The sequence below is a fragment of the Lissotriton helveticus genome, chromosome 12 (genome assembly GCF_964261635.1).
Source record: "Lissotriton helveticus chromosome 12, aLisHel1.1, whole genome shotgun sequence".
In the NCBI taxonomy this organism is placed as follows: Eukaryota; Metazoa; Chordata; class Amphibia; order Caudata; family Salamandridae; genus Lissotriton; species Lissotriton helveticus.
In genome coordinates this window covers 377,207,467-377,228,220 of record NC_136073.1, presented here as the reverse complement: position 1 = coordinate 377,228,220, position 20,754 = coordinate 377,207,467, and positions in this window count along the sequence as shown.

The following is a 20,754-nucleotide window of genomic DNA, read 5'->3' as shown; positions in this document are numbered from 1 at the left end:
CACCAATTGTAATTCTTGAAACATTATCTATGCCATTTTTTGTCCTTGTATGAAAATATGTGTTGGACAAACAACTCAAAAAGCCAAGCTACTGATCGGACAACATCGCAGCAGGATCCGCTGCAGCACCCTGAATGCCCCACTAGTGGATCACTTCCAGGCATTTGTACACAGTGAACAGGATTTCACTTTGACAATCATTACCACAATCAAACCCCCGCCAAGAAGAGCAGACATCACGCAATTGTTGAACAAAGAGGAACTAAATTGGATCCTACGAACAAATAGTATTTGCAACGGCCTCAACCGCCTTGAGGACTGGACCTCACTACTGTAAATCATTGACACTAGCACTTCTGGCAACATATTGACAGGTTGATGAATCTCCTTAAAAATACATACTTTAGGTTACACATGTATTTAACTTGGCTATGTAGTAATTGTATTATTGTAAATGCCTTTTTATTGTGAATCACATACTGTACATTATTAACCCCTCTTTTAACTTTCACAATTGTATGTCTTACCATGTCCCTACACCCTTGCAAAATGGCCCGACTTCCACCACTATCTTTGCCTTCTAAAATCATACTCCCTAAACACCTTTTCAAGATGGCCGCCGCCCTTATCCCTGGTGTGCCTCCTCTATTTTTATGCTCCTGGTCACATGTGCCGCAATCACGTGATGCTGGCCCTCCCACTAATAGCTCGTCACTCACTCCCATAGCTCCACGATTATCGCATTGGACCCCCGTCGACCGGCCGCTCTACGGAGTATTCACTCGGTAAGTTTTAGCCCAGCACAACCTTGCGACACAGTGCCCGTTACTCTTTGTGGGTTACTAACTGTATTCCCCATTTTCCAGGTCTCGCCGCATTCGCAATCAGCGACGGCCTTGCTTCATTGACACAATCCACTTCTTGACTCGAAAAACCTCTGCTGGAAGTATATCGGTCATAAACTTTGGGTAAGAGCCTCCCTCCACCTTGCCCTCAACACATTGGTAATAGAACCAGTTTATTAATGAGCGCCATTTCTACCCGCAGGCAATTGCCCTCCCTTCGGCCAATATCTATCGGCCCATCCCGAGCCGGACTAACGCGCTCTAAGGATCGGCACGACAAATGTGGAAGTGCAGTCACCCGGCAAATTTGGGTAATTCTCTCTTCCTAATCATGCCACATAATTTAAAACGTCCCGCACGCTCAAAGCACCTGCACGTCAACCGTGAAAAGCGTACGTATTACCGCTTATATTGCGCCAAGCCACTGTCACATCACACTCGCTCCTCCTCAAATGTGCCACTTGAGCCCCTGGTCCCATTTTGTTTTAGGTCCTTAAGCATCTGTTGCGGCATGCTCACATTCCGATATCCCTCCTTCTCTCCACCAATGCGCCGCCTGAGGGTATTGTTCCACATTAAGTTTCAATCGCGGCATGCTCACAATTTAGTTCACTTACTCCTTCCATGGCTATCCCAGATTCTCTCACTAGGCGAATTTCTACCTTCCTTCTTAGGACCGTCTTGAATAAATGGTTTGATCTCATTCCCCCACTTTCCTCCCCCACTGTGTGCTCATGTATATAAAGTCACAATAAAAAGTAGTCTGAACTTGCCATTGGTTTTAAATTGCTTTATTTTCTTTCCTCCTTTTTCCCAAATTCCTTCCTGAAAATTGTTAAAATGTATTTTGCCTCTATGTAAGGGTTGCCAAACTATTATTCAAAGACAGGCATGTTAATATTCACTGTCCTGAAGATGAGCCCATGTATCTGAGTTAAGGGATCGAAACGTCGACACCAATGTACCATATGGCACTAAATACTGTGGATATAATGCACAATAGTACTAATACAAAATCAAGTCTGTCAAAAGTCAACTAGAAAACAGACCTTCCCCCTCCTTGCCTGAACCCCCTCCTTCCTAATTTTGTTTCCTTGTTTTGTATGTGTGGGTCACAGATTGCGCTTCACTTGAAAAATGTAGTCACTAAAAGCATATTGTTTAAATAAACATATTGTCTATTTAGCATATGTTGGTTGATTGATGTGTACTCATTTTCTCTAGTGACAATTACTCACCAAAGGTCCCTGATGAATTGCCTTTGGGTTCCCTTGTTTCCTTAAAAAACTGTCAAGGATATAGCCTCTCTAGATATGTTGGGTTTTAGAAATCAGGATTTTTGGCTCCCGATGCTTGATTGGTGTGATAAATAAGAGCTAGTAAACAAAAACAGGGGACCGATGATTAAGCCTTCTCTCCCTCAACTGGTCATTTTGTCTTTCCCCCTGGTTGGGAGTGGGTGGAAAGAGACAAAAGGTACTATTTGGAAGATGGAGGCTAAATCAGAGGGTGGTACAGAGTGTGATCTCTAAATCTTACTACCTGTTTCCAGCACATGGGGTCTGGACACTCCATCCAAAGGTGCAAGTGGAAGAGAGTTTATTCTCTCTAAAGAGGCAAATGAGGGAAAAAAAGATGGCTGCATGTGTCTTTCTTTATACCTCAGCCCATGCTGAGGTTTCCAGATCATTTCCAAGCAGACAGGCGGATGTGAGCTTTGGAGAGACCACTACCTGTATCATGCCAGCAACCCACCCCCACAGTCTAGCCATGGAATGGTTAGGGGTGACAATGTCAGCATTGGTAAAGGGATAGGATTTTCCAGTTAAGTATTGCTCAGGGGAAACCAGTGTATCTCTCACCATGGTCACACTGGCACCTGTATCCCTCAGGGTTTCTATCTTAGTCCCATTTACTATGTGGTACTGCAGGTATTTCTTTAAATTAGGGGGCCAGACAGCCAAAGTGGCTAACCCCACCTCCCCTTCAGATACTAAAACAGCCTCAGTGTGGACCCTGATTTGCTCTGGGCACACTATTGATCCCATCTGGACATTTGCCATACCAGTGGAGACTGGTGGGGGACATGGGGCTGGTTTGTTGGGATAGGCAGTATCTCCAGTTCAATGTCCCTTCTTGTTACAGTGGGAACGCCAGGCCTTTGCAGGATCAAAATGTTCCCCTTTGTACCCACTAGTGGGCTGGGAAGAGTTCTTGGGGCCACTCCCCTGACCAGGATTTTGGGGGCCTTTAGAAGACTTGTATTTTATCTTTGAGTTTCTCACCCTCTTTCGCCTGGGGAGGCTTTGTGACCCGTTTCATTTGGTTACCACAGTGGTTGTCTTGGTTACCCTTGTCTTGACCCAGTGGTCCGCCTTCTTTTCCAATTCTTGGGGAGAAATTAAATCTACGGCTACAAGATAGTGATGCAACATTTCATTCATGCAATTACTTAAAATGTGTTCCTTCATATACAAATTATAAAGTCCTTCATAATTCTGCATGTTACTTTAAGTCAACCAGCCACCTAGTGTCTTTACTAAGTAATCTACAAATTCCACCCAGGACTCACTCTGGGATTTCTGAGCCCCCCCTGAAGTTAATTTTGTACTTCTCAGTAGTGAGTCCAAATTTTTCAATCAGGGTGCCTTTCATGAGTTCATAGAAATCTGCGTCTTCCCCACTAAGGGTCAGAAGTCTGTCTCTGCACTTACCAGAGAGACTTCCTCACTTTTCTAGCTTCACACCCCCTCTCAAAGGCTGTGAACCACTTGGTGATGTCATCACCATCCTCAAATGTAGGGACAATTAATTTGGGGATTTTAGGATCATAGGATCCTTCCTTTCTATATTTTTTTAATTGCTTTCACCTTTGATGAGTCCCATGCACATCTCTGCTCTGACTTTTTCAAGAACTAGGGGGCATATTATCAAGACAGGCGATAAAATTATCACTGCTTCAAATTGAAGCCCTTGTTAGATGTCCTTCACATCGAACATGGGCTTGGATTGCCATAGAGCATATTATCAAGCCCATTATCGCTGTTTTAGCGGCAGTTTCCTGCCGCTAAAGTGGCGATAATTTTAACGCCTGACTTGATAATGTGCCCCTAGGAGTCTAGACTTTAGGTCTAGTCTTTTGGGCATCCTTACTAAAAGAAAATCCTCCTCAGTGAAGTTGTCCTCACTGTCTGGTATGGAGTTGATCCTACCTCTGTAGGAGCCAGCCCCTGTACCTCTTGGGTGCAGAGGGGAAGACACAAAGTTCACTTCCTCCCTAAGTATTTAAAGTGGTTGGTCTAAGACTTAATAATCCTCACTACTTTCCCCATTCTCCTGAATGTCTTCACCGACTTCAGTGGGGTTGGTCCCTTGCATACCCTGCCAGTAACTCCTGGAGTTGTATTCTGGTAGGGTTGGGCCCAGTTTTTCTTTGCTAAGCTTTACAGAGAAGCCTTAACTCTCTAACCTGTAGGTTGGAGTAAGGGGTGAGGTCGAGCTCCTCAGCCATATTCCCTGGGTTGCTCATTATTTTCTAAACGTGGGGATCTGTTGGACTTGGCCTTTTTGCACGGTCATCCCAGAACTTTTTGCCTTCCTCCTGTATTTTTTCTGAACTGTTCTTTTGATTCTGGGCATTTTAACTAGGCCTGGGCGAAGCACTACACTACGCTCGCGTAGTTTGCGAAGTTTGCACAACTTCGCACTACGTGAACTGCACGTAGCACAGTGCAAACATGCGTAGTGTAGCGTAGCGCAGCAGTCATTTTTTGCTTGCTCGCGGTCCTCAACGTCAAGTTGGCGACCGCGAGCAAGCAAAATGACATGCCGGCGAGACTATTTCCTCGTTCGCGATCAGCAACATCAAGTTGCTGATCGCGAGAGTGAAAAAAAACTCCCGGCGAGATTCTCATCACAGAGAGGTCAGGTTTCTCATTGTGAGTGGTTGCGTATGCTCGCGACCGCTCATGATGAGAATCTCCCAGTCCACGTTGAGAAAGCTGCCGCTCGAGTAAAAATCTACTCGAGCGGCAGCAAACTACAGCTCGCACTGTGCAAGATACCGTTTTCAATGATTGCACAGCGCCGGATGCTTGTCCGCACTGTGCAATCATTGAAAACGGCATCTTGCACAGTGCGAACAGGCTACTACACAGTTCACGTAGTGCTTCGCGTAGTTCGCGTAGTGCGAAGCGCACTCCCCGTGGCTTCATGAAGCGCTACTTCGCAAACTACGCCCAGCCCTAATTTTAACACCTTGGGTGCTTGGGCTATTCTCCTCCTGTGCTGGAGGTCAATGTCAATGGATGGGGTCAGAGCACAGGAGCACCGTGCATCATGACGAGCTGAGCTCGTCATGAGCATCGAAGGGGTTAACACTGCTGATCAGTGCTAAAGTGCATGTCCTCTCTTTGGTGAACTTGAAAAGATTGGTGTACACCTGTTTGGCATATTTAATTTACCTATCAGTCCCTTGTACAGTGGTATCCCATACACCCAGGGCCATGAAATTAAATGCTACTGGTGGGCTTGCAGCACCACTTGCGCCACCCACCAAAGTAGCCTTTCAAACCTGTCTCAGGTCATCACTGCAGGGCCTGCACGCGCAGTTTACTATTGCCATGACGTGGTTGCCATGTGTGCAGCTCCTCTTTCACTACATATCAGTCACTCCTAAGGAAGGCTTTAGGTAGCCCTATTGGCAGGGTGAGGTATACGTAAAAGGGAGGACATATAGCTTAACTGTGTGGCATGTCCTGGTAGTGACAAAAAGCCTCTTTGGTTTCTCACTGCTTTGAGGCTGCCCTCTCATCGGGATGCATTGGGGATTGCCCGTTATGTGCTTCAGTGGTAATTCCTGACATGAGAGGGATAGCATAACCATGTGTGGTATGTTTGGACTAGTAATGATAAATCCTGCTTATTGGTGAAAGCAGATTTATTATTACTGTTTTAGAAATGCTACTTTTAGAAGTGGACATTTCTGTGTGCTATGTGTCTTTGTGCCCTGCCTGATGTGTATTGACCATCTGGGTCTGACTGACAGGGGAGAGGGGATGTGCATTCACTCCAGCCAGTCCGTGGGGGGTTGAGGTGTGTCCTGCCCTGCCTGGGTGACTCAGCGCTAGGCTGAATAGACCTTGGCTGAATTTAGAGTAGCAGGAGGAGTTGTCCCTTGCACCTGAATAGGCCTGGTCTGCGTTTGGAGTGTAGGGAGGAGTTGCACCTACACCTGAATAGTGCTGTGCCTGCCTTCTGCAATGCTGGCTCCCCCCCCTGTGATGTGTTTGGGGCTGAGGCTTACACTGTGAATGGGGGTGTTGTGAACTTGTCAATGTCTTTTAAAGTCCCCCCAGAACAAAGACATGTGGACTATAAGTGAAGGGGATGTTACCCCATGGAGAAGAGAAGACCTGCGTTGGACGTGTGACTGGCAGGCTGCTGGACTGCCAGGAGGAACTGCCTTTGGACTGAACTATTCTGGGGGGGGTTGATCTACTGCCTATTGGGCTGAGATAAGGACTGCCACTTTGCCCTGGAACCCTTGGGCGGCCCTGCCTGGCTCCACCCTGCTGACGTGTCTCTAGTGCTCTCCCAGGAGTGATGTTTATTGTCTGAGACAGAGAAATGGGCTCCATCTCCAAATATGGTGGGTGTAGAGAGTAATCATGCCATGTGGAGAGGCCGTCCCGCAGGAAGCCCCAGCTGCCACCGGAAGCCAGGCAGAGGTGACCAGCCGCATGGCTGAGCCTGGTTGTGGGCGTGGCCAAGCAGGACCTCATCCCAAAAGAAAGCTGTAGGCAGTGGGCTGACAGAGACTTCGCTCTGTGTCCTGCCCCTTTTGTCTCCAAAGCGGAGCGGCTAAACCGCATGGTTGCGGGCCGCCACAGGTCCAGGAGTCAGAGCGGAGGACCCTGGTCTGCCGGAGACTTTTGCCGGCGGAGGAGGAGGGTGATGCCAACAGAGACTTTGCTCCGGGTCGCCACGTAGAGGGATCTGGTGCCGCACAAGGCTGCTTGGTGAGTTATTTTGCCCCACTTGATGTCTTAGGACGGAGAAAGCCAGTGTCTCATCACCATTCCCGCTTCCTTACATATGAGGCAGTGGCACCGCAAGGTTGTGGGCAGCTGCATTGGGGGTGATTCTGTTGTCTCCTGTTTGAGAGAAACCTTACGAGGACGGCATATGGGGAGAGTGGGCATGCTGGCCACGTTGGCCTGAGGTAGTGGCCTGCATAGGGCGACCGATACACACGCTCGTCTGGTTGACACTCCGTACGGAGGCCTTATTATGCCTTTAAGCACTCCGGAGAATCCCAGCACAATACACTGGATTAGAACTTTGTTACTGACCATTTGAACCCTTGAGTATTTTTTATAGCATATAAGGTGTCTTAATGCAGGCCTGACCAAGCCTATAAGCGCATTGGCGAGTTTGAGAACAGCACACTGGATTTGAACCTTTACATCGAACATTTGAGCATTTGAACGCTTTCTGATCTGACATAGAAGCCCTGATGAAGTTTCCCTTGAGGGAATGAAATGCGTTGGCTTAGCTTTTCGTATTACAGAACTGATTTGTGAATTTGAAATAAATAACTTTTTTGATACTACTCGCTGGCTACTCGACTTCATTACCTGGCGCACCCCCATATCATTGAAAGCAATCTTGGATCTGGAGCACAGAAATGTCATGCAGTGGCTGGCGCTGGGGTTGATTGCGCAAGAATAATACAAACTGGAACTAGCGTGACAATTTTTGGATCCTTGTCATGTGATCAGCGGTTGACTAAGTTAGTCCAATAAATGCAAAGCTTTCCATCCCACCGCTGATCCACCAATGTAAGAAGCTTGCTCTGCATACACTATACCAAAGTAAGGTATAGTGCGCACAGAATCCGGAGAGCCCCCAGAGGTATAGCAGATTCTAAATTAGGTAAGTAGTAACAGCTCTCTTTGTGGTAGTGTGGGTGAGCAGTTAGACTCATCCAGAGGATGTGTTACGAATTTATTGTCTTCACTCAATCAAGACAGGTGCACACACTCAGAGACTGAATCCAGATCATTTGGGTAAGTATAAAAAGGTATACTATTTTTAGAACCAAGCAGGACTTGGTACAGGTAAGTGAGATATACTTGGAATGCAGGATTTCACAATGAAATACAGTTATGTCTGAATTTTGCAATAGTTAAAAGTTGATAATGATTCAGAGTTTGCATTATACAAAATGTGCATTTACAATAATTTTTAGTCACTTTTAAATTACTTTGAGTATTGTGGGTGGTATGCCTAGATACCGCACCTAAGGTTCTAATAATGAACGGTAAGTAAGAGTTTTTATACTTTGCCGTTTAGTTTCTCTTTTCTCCATACAAACATCAGTTCAACACATTTTTGTCAGGATATGCAGATTGACTAACCTGGTGTGTCCAGATACAGCGGGAGCGATGTGAAGATAGTTTCTCTCCTCTCTGGATGTGTACCCCAGGTGAGTCTTAACGGAACTTCACCTGAGAGGACACTGCCCAGGGAAGGGGAAAAATGGAGAAATAAAACAGAAAAAGGCTGGCAGCCATAAACCATCCACAAGGCTCGACAATAGGAGATACGCCTCGCCTACGTCGGGGTACTGGTTCCTGTTAGGAGACACAAACATACAGGAATCACTCTCTGTCTATATGCAATGCCTCTCTAATGTATATCACTGGTTAACTAATATGCTTACATGGTAAAGCTCCAGCACGCATCTCACTCAGCAGGGCAAAAGGAGAAAAATAAAGTAATAAAAATGGTAGGGAACTGCCCATGAACCCTAGACAGAAAACAAAGCAACAGAGTCTTTGCAGACTACCAATAGTCAGTGGAATCGCTACTTATCTGAGGCGTTGTGGGTTCTTCGTGGACTTGACTCGTCCAATTCCAAGACAGTAGTTGAGGTATGAGAAAAGTAATCCTGTCCAAGCTATTCCACAGCGCAGGTAACCGCACAATCCTCAACCAGGAAGTAGCGAGTAAAAAATAACCACAAGTTCAGTCCCACGTTAGTCTCACACTAGCTCGTGTCTATAAAACACAAAACACACAAAAACAAGCGATGCACGAAGGGGAGCTGGATTGACTTCATCCACTACCCCAATTCGTAAGTTCAGTGCGCTTTTCTCAGGGTTTAACAGCGGAACACCACGTTGATCTCAGCGGCTCCCAGCAGAGTGTGCCAAAGCGGGACTTGGCTTGTTTACCAAGCGAAACACCGTTCTTCTCTCCAGTGTCTCCCAGTACAGAATACAGGACGAGAATCAGCGCAGGGCACAAGCAGAGTACAGCGCGGCTGGTGGCTCGGTTCCAGAGCGGGACACAGCGCGGCTGCACAAAACGGTAACAAAGCAAACTGCAAGTTCGGAATGACGATCACAAAGCAAGATCCAGGGTCCAGAAGGTAGCTAGCTCAGGTGACAAGCACCGAGGGCTTCAACTCAGGCATAGGTATAGAGGAGGAAACGCAAGGAAGAAAGGAAAGGGAAAACAGACTACCACCAGGCATTCTGGGACTTGTAGTTCCCCCCTAACGCCTAAGTTGTGACAATTTTATACCTAAAATCTGATAACGTGAGTTTCTATGGGAGGAAAAATGTTAACCGTTTCTCAGGTAAGTAGACAAATTACTAGTGGAAGATTTGGGGGTTAGGACCAATGTTCCCCAAGGTCTAGATGGGCACTCGAGTTGCACCACCAGCGGCACTGGAGCGGCCCGGTAGAGTGCAGGGTCCCAATGTTAGCCAATGGGACTAAGGGTGCCTTTGGTTAGGGACTGCTGACGAGCAGGCCGCTCGGGTGTGGGAGCAAAGCTCATGGGCTTAAGGTCAGCACTTCAGGAGCCAATGAGCACCACAAAAGCAGTGGGGTGGCTGGGTGCAGGGTGCCAGACGACGTTGGGACCCTGTGCTTTTCAATGGAGACCTTCGGTTCTGAGAAGTTGCTGCAGGCTCGGGCATGGAGGCTTCCTGAAGGTGACAATCAGCTGGAGAGGTAGGTTGGAATCTTGGGCGATGCCAGGACACTGTAGTTGGGCCACCCACGTCCCTGAGGTGCAGGGGTGTCTTTGGGTTTCAGGTTTTCTTACCAGCTCCGATCTCAGGCAGGGGCACTTCAGGTTGAGGCTGCAGGCATCGTCTTGAAGCTTTAGGGAGGTCGAGGATCACCAGATGCCAGGTCAGGATCCCTGGGGAGACCTCCTCGTGGTGTTGGGCCACTAGAACTCAGGCCGTGGGCGTCGGGTGCAGAGTGGTGCAGAATTGCGGAGTCATTTGAATACAGATTCTGGTTTTAGCGTCTTTGTTGAACAAATCCGGTGCCTTAGGGAGACAGTATCTGTAAGGTGAGTGCAGGGCAGGTCCTTCAAGCTCTGGGGGGCTGCTGGACACACTGTAAGCAGTTCAGAGTCAGGACAGGCCGGTAGGGCTGGGGCCAGAGCAGTAGGTGTCCTTTTCTTCCTGGTCAGCCTGGCTCTTCGGTCCATCTTCTTTCATCCTCGAATCTGAGGAGGCAAGTTTCAGGGTTGTCCTAAATACTAGATTTAGGGGCGTTTAAAGGGCTGTGCAGGTCAGGACCATTGGGTCCCTTCCTTGGGGTAGGTACACCCCCTATTATGCCACCCTCCAGTGGGATGGGGGCATGGGCATTCTCCTAATTGGTTGGGTCCCCTAATCATCAAGATGGGGCTGACTGAGATGTGTACTTCATCTCGCCTCCCTCACGTAAGGGGTGGGGATGGTAAAGATGGGCACACCTCTTCTCCTCATTTGGTTTTCCAGCTGATTCTCCTGCCCAAATGTGGGAGCAGAACCAGTGGGAGTCAGTTTCTGGGGGCAGCAAAAGGCTAGGACATCTCACAAAGGCGGCAGGCCTTCGAAACGTCCCCTTTGTGGACCCAGCTCATCCTGGGGGAGGAGGTATGACACCTCTGTGCAGGATGGGCTTTGTTTCTGGACCCAGAGAGTGGAGGCTCTCTACCCAGGGGTCCAGAAACTGTATGGTGGTGGCAAATGGCAGGCAGTCATTGAGGAACCACACTGAGGCTGGTCGGATTTCTGGTAGCATCTCTAAGATGCCCTCTGAGTGCATTTTACATTAAATCCCACACTGGCATCAGTGTGAGTTTAATGTGCTGAGAAGTTTGCTACAAAACTGTCCTGCCATGCCCAGTAAAGCCATTATGGAGCTGTGGAGTTCATAATGACCATGTCCCATAACACATACTCTTGATGGCTTTTCTATACTTACAGTGTCTAAGAATGGACTTAGACACTGTAGGGGCACAGGGCCCATGCCACTATGCCCTCAATTGGGGGTTAGTGCACCCTGCTAGAGGGGTGACTTACTAGGCCTCAGGTAGTGGGTTGCAGGCATGGCGCACAGGGCGGCGTGCCATGTTGACTCCTCTTTTCTCTGCACCAAAACTAGCAGGCTGCAATGGCAGTGTGTGGGTTTTAAGGTACAGTGCCCCTAAGGGTGGCACAGTAGGTGCTACAGCTCTTAAAGGCCTTCCCTGGTCTCAGTGCCTGTGGTACCCATGGTACCTTTTACAGGGGACTTACCTGTGGCCATGGATGTGCCAATTGTGGGTGCAAAGGTACAGTTTTGGGAAAGAACACAAGCTCTGAGAACCTGATTGGTAGGGCACATCAAGTCAGGTGGCATCAGATGTCAGACAAAAAGTTGGGAGTAACCATGAAAAAAGGGCACTTTCCTACACATCTCAAATTACATCACTGATGACATCATCCACAGGACCACTCACACACCCAGTCACATCCCCATGCGACCTCTCATATGCCCTCTCACACACCCATACAACCACTACTAATGCTTTTTTGGCCTGTTGGGGTCCCAACTTTATGGGGTCAGGGTATTCCTGCCCCATCTCCTTTTTTTAACTTTTTTGGGGAGACCCGGCTGCCAACACTTCCTGGTGGAATCAATTTCTCAACAACTATTGAACGGATTTACACCAAATCTGCATAACCAAATCTACCTTACTGCCAAATTTTGTGTAAATCTGTCCAGCAGTTCAGGCTGTAGGCGTGTTAACACATCCTATGAGAATTAACATTGGAAACACACCCTTTTTTCTCGGCCCCAGCTTTTATGGAAAATGTTGTGAAGATTCGTCAAACTGCACCAAAGCTATAGGCAAGCCAACAGATGTTTTCTCTATGGAAACAGGGCCCTAACTATAACTACCTAAATATATATATATTACCTACTGGCAGTCTCCAGTAGGTAGTTATAGTTAGGACCTAGTTCCCATATGAAAATGGCAACATTTTATTCCCAATGACTTTGGCGCCGATTGACGAATCTTCGGGAAGTTTTCAAATCTAATTCCTCGTTGATATCAGCTCATGTGTTGAAATTTTGGAGGTAATTCGTTAAGGGGGGGCTGAGAAAAAAGGGGGGGTCCCAAAACATGTTTTCTCCATGTTAATTTCCATAGGAAACTTTAGAAAAGGCTACAGTTCGAACGGGTGAACGGAATTACCCCAAATTTGGGATGGTCGTGGTGTAGAAAGCACGCTTTTGTTAATTGGTATGAATTTGTTCAGTGGTTTTTGAGAAATATTGAAATTTACAGAAATCGATACTTGGGAATTCTGCCATCTGATTGGCTGAGACGTTACGAGCTTGCTGCTGATTGGCTGCGAGCGGTGCAAGTGGTTGCAACTAGGAAGTGTTGGCTGCCATTTTGTGATTCCGTTGAAGTGAGTAAGGGGAAAAAGGGGAAAAAAGTGGGAAAGGGAAGGGTAGGAGCACTGTAACCTCTGTGGAGTGTTTAGGGTGTGCTATAGAGGGGGTGCAAAGCGAAGTATTCACCGCTTCCGGTGTGAAAGTGGTGGGCAACGAAAATTAAGTGAGGTATTGCCTAGAGTCTGGTGCTGCTAAGGTGAGCTATTGCAGGACTCGGGGATTAAAGCGTGATCCCAAATTGTGTGTCTTATGCTGTGAAGTCGTGTGTCGTGGCCGCTGCACTACAACTGTGGAAGTAGTGTCAGCATGTGTTTATCCCTATTAGGACAAACTACTGACCCGTACTGGTCTGAAAGTCCTGGGGTACGGAAAATATGTGAGGTACTGTCTAGAGTCTCATGCTGCTAAGCTGAGCTGCTGCAGGACTCGGGGATGAAAGCGTGAGTCCAAACTGTGTATCATATTCTGTGAAGTCATGTGCTCTGGCCGCTGTGCCACATCTGTCCAAGTAGTGTCAGCATGTAGTTATAGCTACTTGGATGAACTTTTGTTTCGAACATTGTAGCTTGTGTATGGTGCTTAGGGGGCATTATAGAGGGAGTGCGAAGGTAAATTTGCACATATCAAATCAATTCGTATTTGTGAAGTGCTAACTACTCACAAGAAAAATGAGTACAATCAGGGGAGCAGAAGGCAAGAAAATGAGCACAATCAGGGAACAGAAGGCAAGAGAACGGGTACAGATAAGAATGCAGGCACAGGGGGTAGACAGGCAACAGCGGTCACAGACACCAGAAGACAGTATGGGCAGTACAGGGAAGACAGACAGACAGCGACAGTGATACAAACCAAATGCCTACCACTGGCCACCAGGGATGAGGTGCAGGTGGTAGCCTGCGGGTGGAGGAGGGCCTCAACTTCTACAGCAGTGGCAGCTTGGGCAGGGTCAGGACACACAGGTGGAGCTGTGTTGTGGGGGAGCGACTTACCACCAAGGTCAAGGGTACTATTCTAATTTGTTCTTTATTACCTACAGGCGGTCGCCAGTAGGTAGTTATAGAGTTAGGACCGAGTTTCCATAGGAAGAGTTTTTTTTGTTTTGCTTATAACTTTAGCGTCATTTGATGAATCCTCATGAAATTCTGAAAACTTTTTCATATCAGCTCCTATGTTGAAAGTTTGGGCGTGATTCGTCAAGGGGGGCCGAGATAAAAGCGTGTTTTCTCCATGTTAGTTTCCATAGGAAAGTTTAGACAAGGCTAGAGGTCGAACGGGTGAACGGAATTACCCCAAATTTGGCAGGGAGATGGGTCTTGGTGTAGAAAGCACGGTTTTGTTTATTTGGTGTAAATCCATTCAGTAGTTTTTGAGAAATATCAAAATTGATAGATATTGATATTTGGGAATTCTGCCATCTGATTGGCTGAGGTGTTACAAGCAGGAGCTTGCTGCTTATTGGCTCTGATGGTGTTGCAACTAGGAAGTGTTGGCCGCCATTTTGTGATTCCCTTGAAGCGAGTAAGGGGAAAAAAGTTTGAAAAAAGTAGGAAAGGAGGGTAGGAGCACTGTAAGCTTTATGGGGGAGTGCGAAGCAAAGTAGTCACTGTTACCGGCCTGAAAGTGCGGTGTTGCTCAGAGTGGCATGGTGCTGATATGATATGGTGCTACACTCGGGAATGAAACCGAAAGTCTAAACCTTGAGTTCATTGCTGTAAAGTGATGTGGCCTGGTGTTTGTAGCATACGTTTGCAAGTAGTGTTAGTAGGCGTTTATACCATATCGGGAGTAGGAAGCGAACTACTGACCGGTACCGTGCATTCATACTATACTGTAAACGGAAACGGGAAGCGAAGTAGTTACGCCTACCGGTGTGAAGACTTGGGGATGAAATCGAGGTGATTGCTGTAAAAGGATGGGCTCTGGGCGCTGTAGTATACATGTGTAAGTTGTGTTAGTAGGTGTTTATACCATACAGGGAGTGGAAAGCGAACTACTGACCGGTACCGTACGTTTATACTATACTGGAAGTGGGAAGCGAAGTACTCACACCTACCGGTGTGAAAACTCGGGGATCAAACCAAGCTGATTGCTGTAAAGTGATGGGCTCTGGGCGCTGTAGGATACTAGCCGCTGTAGTATAAGTGTGTAAGTAGTGTTAGTATGCGTGAAGACTCGGGGATTAAATCGTGAGCTTAAATTGTGAGCTCATTGTTGTAAAGTGATGTGCTCTGGGCGCTGTAGCATACCTGTGGAAGAAGTGTTAGTTTATGTTTATACAATATAGGGAGTGGGAAGCGAAATACTTACTCCTACCGGTCTGAAGACTCGTGGATGAAACCATGAACTCATTGCTGTAAAGTCATGTGTTCTGTGTAGTATTCCAATGTAAGTCATAGTAGAATGTTAGTATGTAATTCTACTAGAATCTAAGTATGTAATGTTAGAATGTAGGGCTGTCATGAGGGGAACCTTTCGGAGTTTGTACACGGTGCTGGAGAAGACAGTTGCCTTGCTGTCTGCTCCTGATGGTGGTTGTTTCAGGTGTCTTGTTTTCTTGTAATAAATCTACTTATTGGATCCACTGCTGCTTGTCTCTTCACTACATAAATGTGGCGACGAGCGGGAGAAGGTAAAAAGAAAGCACCACTCACCAATATTTCAAAATAGCTTGCGTTGTGCTGAAGACCCGTTTTCTTCGTGTAGTTGTTTCTACTCATGCCAGGGTCGTCGGCTCATTGAACTGTCATCCGACTTCTGGTAAGATTTATATTTTGGGCTTCCTCTGCTTCTTCATTACATTCTGGTCGCTGTACAACACGTGTGTAAGTAGTGTTAGTATGCGTTTATACTAACAAATGCATCATGTCCTAGGGAGGGCGACATGTCAGGCGCAGGTCATACAATGTCCCGGGGTGTGCATTCGCTGGACATTTGTGTTTGCTATTAGAGGGCTGGTGCATGGCTTCCACCCTGTGATAGCAAATACTTGTTTGACTACTTGAAGCGAGAGGAGGAAAACCTCGTATCGCTTTAATAGAAGGGATGTGGATGGTAAAAATGGTGAGAAAAAAAACCAACAAAAAAAGTGGGGTCTCACCCGTTCTTTTAAATTAGGCTCCTGGTGGGTAATGTTCTGTGGCCAATCCAAATGATATTGTGGGGTCTCCGAAGGACTGGGGATATTAATGTCACATGTAAATTAGGCACGGAAGGGCACAGAGACGTTTTGCAGCCTAGGGGACCGCCACCTTCCCGGGTATTGGTTACTAATTGTTCGGGGGGGGTTTGAGGCCAACTGAAGTCCGGTGATCGCCACACTCCGGGGCTTTATTTAAATATGTAGGGGGGCCTCGGCAGTCCCTGAGCCTCGGTGGTCCCAGGCAGTGCCTTATTTGTTCTGTAATCACACAGGCAGTACTTATGGTGTTATAAAGTGAGAGGCTCATAGAACTCTTGCAGTTGTACAATTACCTAGGCTTAATTTGTCTAAAAGTCAGTTAGACTATGGGTGCAAAGCTGGGGAACTGATTAGTATGGGCGTTGGCTGGTGGCAGTCCTCTCTATAGGCAGCTTCACCTTCTTAAGTGCTGTTTACTATGGTCCCAATGAAGACAACCCCGGGTTTCTTCAAAAAACTAAAAGAGTATATGATACAGTACACAGTTCCAGTTATTTTGGGAGGCGACTTTAACCTCATATTGGATCTCCATCTGGATCACACCTCTAAGGCAAAATACAATTCCCCTAACAAATCCCTGTCAGCCCTGAAGAATATTATGAAAAACTTTAACCTACAGGATGTTTGGAGAGTTAAGCAAGGGAATCTTAGGGAATACTCGTTCTACAGTAAGAAATATAAACAATACTCTAGAATTGATCTCTTTCTTTTAGACCAAGCCTTTCTGTCAGATATTGTTTCAGTATCCTACATTCCTGTAGGTCTGTCTGATCATTCGGTCGTGGAGCTAAAAATTAATCTCAAAGGCATCCCCTCATCATATAGATGGACTTTGGATAGAACGATCCTTTTAGATGATGAAATTAAAAGTAAAATTAAGGGAAACCTGTTGGAATTCTTCTTATTCAATGCGAGTACAGCTCCAGAACAAATAGTATGGGATACGCTTAAGTCCTTTTTAAGGGGCATTCATGGATCGCATATGGCATTAAAGAGAAAACTTATGAAGGAAAAAGACAGATTTGACCTTGAATTGATCAAAACAAAAGAACAACAACTACAGTTAGCTGTATTGGAAGATAGATGTAGGATCCCACAACTCGAAAAAGAGCTGTTTGAGTTACAGATAGGTTTTAAGGCACGTGCTGATAAAATAAACAAGGATAGGTGGGAAGTGAGTAAACTCCGAAATTTTGAATATGGAGAAAAGTGCGGCTCTCTTCTCGCCTGGAAAGTTAGAACAGAGCGGAGTAGGAATAATATTAGTACACTAATTCAGCGGGGTTCAGGTTTGCCCTTAATAGAAGATGCTGAGATCAGGAGAGAGGCCAGAGGGTTTTTGGAAGAATTATACCAGGAGCAGAATAGTCTGGGGGCGGATGAGCTAGAACACTGGTGGGCCATGAGAGAGTTACCCCAGTTGAGTGAATCGGATAAAGAATATTTAGCTACAGAGATTACTGAGGGAGAGGTACGGGCCCAATTGAAAAAGATGGCTAGGAATAAGGCACCGGGCCCCGACGGATTGCCGACGGAGCTGTATAAGGACAACGTGGAAGAAATCCTAGCTCTATTATTGTCACTACTTAATAAAAATTTTATACAGGGGGAGGGCACCCCGGCTTCTTGGTCAGAAGCAACCATCACTCTGATAGCAAAGCCCAATAAAGACCCCAAAAATATAGAATCGTACAGGCCCATTTCACTTCTTAATTCGGATGTAAAAATCTATTCAGGTATCCTAACATCTAGACTGGCAAAAATAATTAAGTCCATCATTCACCCTGATCAGCGGGGGTTCATACCAGGGCGTCAACTGAACAAACTTACTTTTCAAGTTGTAGGAGCAATGGATATGGCAATGGAGAGGGGGCTGCCGCTGGCCATTGTTGTGATTGATGCTGCAAAAGCATTCGGTCAGGTTAATTGGCTCTTTTTATGGAAAACCATGGCAAGGTTTGGATTTCCAGATATATTTATTAGAGGGATTGAGACGCTGTATAGGGGCCCCCGAGCCAAGGTATTAGTCAATGGTAGCCTGACTGAATGGTTGGATATTTCGAGGGGGACGAGGCAGGGATGTCCCCTGTCCCCTCTCCTTTTCGATATTTATATTGAGCCCTTTGTTTGCTCCCTGAGATCTGACCCAGTGATCTTACCTTTCAAAACTGGGGAATTGGTTCTTAAGACAGCACTTTATGCTGACGATCTGCTTCTCTACACATCTAATCCTGAGCGGGCTATCCCTAGGTTATTTGAATTGGCTGAGGACTTTGGCACAGTCTCGGGATATAGGATCAATAAGGACAAGGCAGATATAATGAGCTGGAATAACCTAGCCCCGATACCGGAAGCCAAATCAAAAATCAGATACCCGGGAATTCAGCTTACTCATAATCTAGATGACGTCACTAAAACCAGTTGGCAGACGGTGGTTAAGGATATAAGGAAGCTCTTGACTAGATGGAATACTCTACCGCTTAACATCTATGGTAGAGTTAACCTAGTCAAGATGATAATTTTGCCAAAAGTTACTTTCTTATTTAACTCTATTCCTTTACACTTTAATAAAAAAGATATTTCTAACCTTCAAGGAAGGATTGGTTCTTTTATTTGGGCGACCAAGTCCCCTAGAATTGCCTGGCGGAAATTAAGAAGGGGGCTGAAACTGGGCGGATTGGCTCTTCCTGATTTACTTTTTTATTGTTATGCTTTTCAATTTAAGAATTTTAGACTCCAGGCAAACAAATTAGACTCTTCCTCACATGGAAGACTTTTCCAGGCCATGCTATCAGACTTGCCACAAGGTTTAGAGTTTTTTCTATACAAATTTGGGGACCAGAAGTTTTTTAAAAAGGTTCGCCTGAAGCTTCTTAAGACAGCACTTAACATCTGGAAGGCAATCCGTAGAATTTTGGACATACCCTATTATCATTCGCAAGCCCCCATATGGGACTCCCCAGGTACACCAGACTGCCTATTAGATCGACTGGCTCTTCCTTTGAGAGCTGCAGGTTTAACTAAGTGGGGGGACCTGTGTAATAATTCCGAACTATTAAGTTGGGAATCTCTTTCAAATTTAACAGGGGGTTCCATTTCCAGGTTCAAATTCTATCAGCTGTCTTCCTGGTGAGGTAGCCAGTGTTGGGCTAATGAGGACGAGATCCCGATTTTGGAATTTATTAATAGGGGGACAGGAAGGAAAGGAGAGGTGTCACTTAGGTACAATGCATTGGTGGGGGCGAAAGAGGAACTAGGAGCTGAAACCATCAAGCTTTGGGATAACCTCGTAACTCAAGACTCTGAAGAGATGCTGAAGGTTTGGACAGACTCATTCACAATTTCCCAAAAAATCATAAAACCATCTAACCTTAGAAGGAACCATTTATTCGCAGCATATAGGGTCTACTGGACTCCTGCGAAATTGTCAAGGATTTCGGCAGAAGAATATGTCTGTTCAAGATGCAGGTCTCCAGGCGCAGATGATAGACATATGTTTGTTGACTGCCCTGAAATCATCAGTTAATGGGACCAGGTCTGTGGGTTCCTAGAAGAGGTTCTATCAAAACCAATCACTTGTTCCCCCAGATTGATATTTTTTGGTCTCCTCCAGGACTATAATGTTAGTAACAGCATATCGCAGTTCATCTTTTATGTTATTGTTATAGCCAGAAGGGAGATCTGCAGGGAGTGGAAATCTGTAAGTCCTCCTCGATTTGCAAACTGTCTTAAGAATATTATGGCTGTTAGTCGTTTAGACCTACTGGGTGGAGGGGAAAGTGCTGTTAAGATCTGGTCCCAATTAACTGCATGGTCTGAGAGATAACGGACAAGGTACACAAAATGTCCAATGATTATGCCAGAGGTTTAGTGGTCCTGTCCTCCCAAAGGGGCACGTTACATCATGAATGGGAGTGGGATAAGGAAACGACCTACCTCTGGGTGATCTCCGTTGGCTATCCACGGGATCCAGGGCGGGAACAGTTAGCCCGTGTTAGTGGCCCGGAGAAAAGCCCATCTAGAGTTGACAATTTCTGGTGGCATTTATGAGGACAAAAAAAGAAGAAAAAAAAAAAGACTATGTTTGGTAGGTGCACTCTAATATTAGATACCTTTGTCCTTAAAATCTCCTATAAACAGATGATTTTCACAATAAATAATAGACAAGTGTTGTCAGAAAAAGAAGACCTATACACTCAGATATTTATTTGAAAAAAAGTAACCTTTATTAAAATACAAATAACTAGAAACGTAACTTTAATAGAAGAAACAGTATAATAAAAATAACGTGGGTTGGACTCCAGTGGAAGCACTTAGGAAACCTGCAAGACAAAAATGAAACATAAGTATGTGTGCTATGTGGAAGAGGTAAAGAAAGGTAGTCCGAATGAAAGGACGACAGTGAGAATGGAAGGGAGGGGGAGTGGGTGGAAGGGAGAAGGGGAGGGAGAGTCAAAAGAAGAGAGGGAGGAGGAGACAGAGCATCGGCCTTCTGCACCCAGCCCTTAGTGTTTACCCTCCCGTCACCCATTTGTCTAGGACGCTGGGGTCCGCAAGAAAGAGTGTGGTTCAGCAAGTCCTTAAAATGAAACACATGAGGTCAGAGATTATGGGCCATATTTTCAATGAACGACGCTATCATTATCGCCGCTTTAGCAGCAGGAAACTGCCGCTAAAACGGCGATAAGGGGTTGATAATGTGCTCTTGTGACTTCCCATTGAAGCCCAGGTTCTGGTGTGAACCTGGGCTTCTATGGGAATTCACAAGGGCATATTATCAAGCCCATTATAGCCGATTTAGCAGCAGTTTCCTGCCGCTAAAGTATTGATAATGTTATCGCCGTCCTTTGATAATATAGTCCTACATTATTAGCTACGGGAAAATCGCTTCCATGCACCTGTGCACCCAGGGTGCTGCACCCAGGGTGCTTCACCCCAGCCCCTTCCTTCGCACTGTGCTCAATTGTAGGTCTTGCACACCGAGGC